At 35.4% G+C, this 5,397-nt stretch overlaps 1 protein-coding gene across 1 annotated transcript in view; it reads right to left on the bottom strand.

Annotated features, from left to right (window-relative positions):
- LOC133642875 (cysteine protease atg4da-like) overlaps nucleotides 1-5,397 on the bottom strand; it is a 20,824-nt gene extending 15,427 nt beyond the window's left edge. The window contains exon 1 of the mRNA XM_062037283.1: nucleotides 5,264-5,397. The gene's annotated coding sequence lies outside the window, so the exon portion shown is untranslated. The remainder of the gene's footprint in view (nucleotides 1-5,263) is intronic.

The following is a 5,397-nucleotide window of genomic DNA, read 5'->3' as shown; positions in this document are numbered from 1 at the left end:
GCCTGGGCAATTATTTTGACTCGGGGGGCCAAATTTAGAGAAAGAAATGTGTCTGTGGGTCGGTATATCTGATTTTTAGGAACACTAATACAAAACCTCACTATAATGTTTGATTGAAAGCTAAAAACGTTATGACAGACCGCCTTAAAAAACGGAATGGAATTTACTTTTTTTTTTTACTGAATGAGACACCCATGAAAATAAAGAATGTGGGATTTACAATATTAACTATGACCAATAAAACACTGAATATTGACCACATATGAACGTCACACTCCCTCTCGATCGACATATTTTACAATCAAGCGAAACGCAACAAACACAGCGAAATATGAACACGAAGAGTAAAAAAAAAAACCACCTACAATGTGATATATCTGATGCATCACTAAGCTTTAGAACTTTGTTGTAAAAATCTCCTTCCGCGTCTTTCCCGACATTCACATTTCAGGCTGGCCGCCCTGGAAACACTCTGTGGAAATGCTCCCCACCCACACTGCTTGGTGCCTCGTCTGAGCTGCTGTGACTTAGATTACCATAGTAACTAATTAGACAACCACAGTAACTAATTAGATGACCATAGTAACTAGTATATCATGCAAAAGTGCAGATTCCAACCATTGAAATACTTTGTATAGTTCAAGACTTATGGTCAGTTGGAAACATCACTGTACATCATAATGGCAGCTAAAGTTTCAATGTTAAATATCTAAAATAATTGTTTGGGAATGTCCGGTGAGCCAGATTGAAACGCTTACCTACTCAGTGGCCTAGTGGTTAGAGTGTCCGCCCTGAGATCGGTAGGTTGTGAGTCATACCAAAGACTATAAAAATGGGACCCATTACCTCCCTGCTCGGCACTCAGCATCAAAGGTTGGAATTGGGGGTTAAATCACCAAAAATGATTCCCGGGCGCGGCCACCACTGCTGCTCACTGCTCCCCTCACCTCCCAGGGGGTGATCAAGGGTGATGGGTCAAATGCAGAGAATAATTTCGCCACACCTAGTGTGTGTGTGACAATCATTGGTACTTTAACTTTAATTTGCCCATGTCTGATTTAGAGTATTGTTGGCGGGATTTGGATGGATGCCGGGGCACACTAGTGTGCTGTGAGATATTGTCTGGTGTGCCATGCGAAATAATGCAATTTCACATAATTGTTCTGAAAAATATTTTTTATAAACCAATAATTTTAATCCACAAAAAATGTGCCGTTGTTGAGTGTCTGTGCTGTTGAGAGATTGGCAGAGTAACCATGAAATACTCCTCCATGTCAGTAGGTGGCAGCAAGTAGCTACTTGCTTTGTAGGCCTACTTTGAGACAAGATAATTGCTTGAAAGTTCATGGTTTGAATTTGTTTCGGACAATTCTTTATTTTGAAGAGAACGACTTTATATCAATATAAGCAATTGAGTTTCCATCCCATCCATTTTCTACCGCTTGTCCCCTTCGGGGTCGCGGGGGGTGCTGGAGCCTATCTCAGCTGCATTCGGGCGGAAGGCGGGGTACACTCTGGACAAGTCGCCACCTCATCACAGGGCCAACACAGATAGACAGACAACATTCACACTCACATTCACACACTAGGGCCAATTTAGTGTTGCCAATCAACCTATCCCCAGGTGCATGTCTTTGGAGGTGGGAGGAAGCCGGAGTACCCGGAGGGAACCCACGCAGTCACGAGGAGAACATGCAAACTCCACACAGAAACATCAAGCCCGGGATTGAACTCAAGACCTTCGTATTGTGAGGCACATGCACTAACCCCTATTCCACCGTGCTGCCTCAATTGACTTTCATTTTTATTTTTTTATTTTCTACTGGTAGTGTGCATTGGGATTTTTTCTATGAAAAAATGTGCCTTGGTTAAAAAAAGGTTGAAAAACACTGATCTAGAGAGTTTTGTGGGCGGAATAGAGAGCACCCCATTGACATAGTATTTACGTATGTATTTATTTACGACTTAGAATGCATTAAAAAAAGAAAAAACATGTGTTCATGTCTTATATAGGGATTGTGAATAGCAGACAGCACATCTCTCTCAAATGTTTGCATATTTCCAGTATGACTGATCTAATATTATGGTCAGAGTGCAGAAATGTTGCTACCGTGACGTCAATCTATGGAAATTACTGAAAACGTTTAGAACGGAATATTCAAAATGGCTGACTGAATCTGTGGCACTTTCTAATGTTTAGACAGTATTTTCACATACTTTGCGGACTGCAAATACAATTGGATATGCTTAATGGATACAATGGAACGCAATTAGGCATATAAAGTCTACTTGTTTTTCCACTCTACTGCTACTTTAAACTATGTTTTATTCTGTACTTTTCTGCTTTTATATGTTTGTGGCGTACAGCCCTTTGTTTTTTAACTGAGGTTGTTTTTATGGTATGAGTGAGATTGGCCAATACCAATACCGTTTATCGACTGTAAATAGTTCAATGTATTTATGGTGAGTGCTATTGACAAATAAGTGTTTGATGAGCATTCCTCAACTTTATCAGTCTTTTTTGCCACTTGTGCCAGCTTTTTTGAAACATGTTGCAGGCATCAAATTCCAAATAAGTAAATATTTGCAAAAAATAAATGTTTCCAGTTGGAACGTTAAGTATCTTGTCCTTGCAGTCTATTCAATTGCATGTAGGTAGAAAATGATTTGCACATCATTGTGTTTTGTTTTATTTACCATTTACACAACACGCCAACTTCACTGGTTTTGGGTTTTGTATTATTTCAGTGTAACTATGTATATCCGACACATAGCATCAGTGGTACGTGCAGAGGATCGTTAAGGTGCTGTTTACTACTTATTACTTTAAATAGATTTTTGAAAATTATGAATCGATTTAGAATCGGGGTGAATAACAATCGCCAACCTCCTACTTAAAATCTGTGGCTATATATTATGAAGGAAATGTGGAGAACATGACTCATAGATTACCTTTGAGGAAAGAACTGTTGGACAAAAGATGGCTGAAGTGGACAATCAGTACAGTATATGATACATGTTTGGCATAGAAGCAGCTTTTTGATGATAAGTAACCAACTGGAATGATGAACGAATAAAATTAAATAGTAAAAAAATGTATTTCCACAAGCAAATGTAGTTTTATTCTGTTTATTTATTATTAGCGATGTGGCAATCAATCAGCCATCGATCTGTAGTGGCCCTTTGTCATGAAAAAATAGGGAATGGCCATTGCCGGTTAGTGCCAATCACAAACGTTGATCCCCTCTGGCTTTAATTGAGTTTTTTTTTTTTGTCCCCCCGCCGACAAGCGGCTAGCAGCCAATTATGTTTCTCCATACACAGTGGGGAACCGCTCCCCTAAGCTAATCACCTACACTGCGGCAAATAAACTCCAATTAGATATCGTTATCACTAGAGGACGGGGCTCAACATGTTACACACCGACAGCAATGTAATACATGTGATCGTATCGGTATTGGACAATTTCACTCATGGAAAATCGTTAATGGCAGCAATAATTATTATTGTTAGGTATATTGATATGGGGTTTTTAATTTTTCTTTATTTAAATAGATACAGTCATATTTCTTCCTTTAGCTTAAGTTTTTCGCAATTTCAATTAAGATAACTTTATAATAGGGGTGTGAATCTTTGGGCACCTAATGATTCCATCCGATTCCAAATCGTGGGGTGACGATTCGATTCAGAATCGATTCTCGATTCAACAGGATTTTTGATTCAAACAGATTCTCGCATTGTATTATTTAGTATGAAAATTGTAAAGAAACTTTTTTACAACAAACTAAAGGTTGGAAAAGCTCTCTCTGGTTGCATGGAGATGCCAATAACACATTTTCACAAAAGTATTCCTAATAAAAAAATATTAAAAAAAAAAAAAAAATTTCAAGTCAATTTTTAAAAATTATGCATCGATTTAGAATCGGGATGAATAAGAATAGTGATCCGGATGTAAATCGATTTTTTGGGGCACCTCTACTTTATAGGTTTGTCAAGTATATCTACTGTATATTTGCTCCCTCAAAAAATGTCAATGAAGGGGAAAAATTACACAATGTTTTGCATTTTCTATATTATTTTACTGTGCAGTATTTACCTTATTTCGAACACAACTCATAACTTATCTTCAACATATTTTTAAATAAATAAATACATGTAGAAATAAATACATGTGAAAATAATGTGGAGAAAAATAAATACATGTAGAAACAAATAAATGCATAAATAAATAAATGTGGAAATAAATACATGTAGAAATGAATTAACTTGAAAATAAATAAATGTAGTAACAAATAAATGTAGAAATAAATAATTGTAGGAATTAATAAATGTGGAAATAAATACATGTAGAATTAAATACATGTACGGATTAATAAATGTGGAAATAAATACATGTAGAAATAAATACATGTACGGGTTAATAAATGTGGGAATAAATACATGTAGAAATAAATACATGTAGAAATTAATACATGTAGAAATAAATAAATGTAGGAATTAATAAATGAGGAAATAAATACATGTAGAAATAAATAAATGTAGGGAATAATACATGGGGAAATGAATACATGTAGAAATAAATACATGTAGAAATAAATAAATATAGGGATTATTAAATGTGGAAATGAATACATGTAGAAATAAATACATGTAGAAATAAATAAATGTAGGGATTAATAAATGTGGAAATGAATACATGTAGAAAGAAATACATACAGAAATAAATAGAAATAAATACATGTAGGGATTAATGATGAATCGATTTAGAATCGGGATGAATAAGAATAGTGATAAGGATGTAAATCGATTTTTTTGTGCACCTCTACTTTATATGTTTATCAAGTATATCTACTGTATATTTGCTCCCTCTTAAAATGTCAAAGAAGGGGGAAAATTACACAATGTTTTAAATTGTCTATATTATTTTACTGTGCAGTATTTACTTTATTTCGAACACAACTTATAACATATCTTCAACTTAATTCTAAACAAAATCAACATTTTTTTAAAGAATGTGTCGAAAAAAAGGACAAGCAGCAATAGCTTAATTATTGTATTATCTAAGTACGAACTGAACAGCAAATCTAATACTGAATGAACATAAATAAATGATTAAAAACAAATGGAGCAGAAATAGGTGGTAATAATGAATATAAAACTCCTTCCTTGTCATTAAACCAGTCCATCGAACACTTATCTTTAAATTAAGTTCCCGAAAACTCACAATGAAAGAAAGCTGTTGGTGTGTGAGCCTCGTCCTTACCTTCATCGAGAGAACGTCTTATTGTAACCTTTAACGAGTCATGTTTGTCAGAGGAATTCCCAGCGGAGCCATTTCTTCTCCTTCACACTACTCCGCGAACAAGTCATTATTCGCTACCACTTCCTTGTTTACGT

The sequence above is a fragment of the Entelurus aequoreus genome, linkage group LG25, assembly GCF_033978785.1.
Source record: "Entelurus aequoreus isolate RoL-2023_Sb linkage group LG25, RoL_Eaeq_v1.1, whole genome shotgun sequence".
Taxonomy (NCBI): domain Eukaryota; kingdom Metazoa; phylum Chordata; class Actinopteri; order Syngnathiformes; family Syngnathidae; genus Entelurus; species Entelurus aequoreus.
The sequence above is the reverse complement of the archived record's forward strand: the minus strand, read 5'-3'. Positions and strand labels throughout refer to the sequence as shown.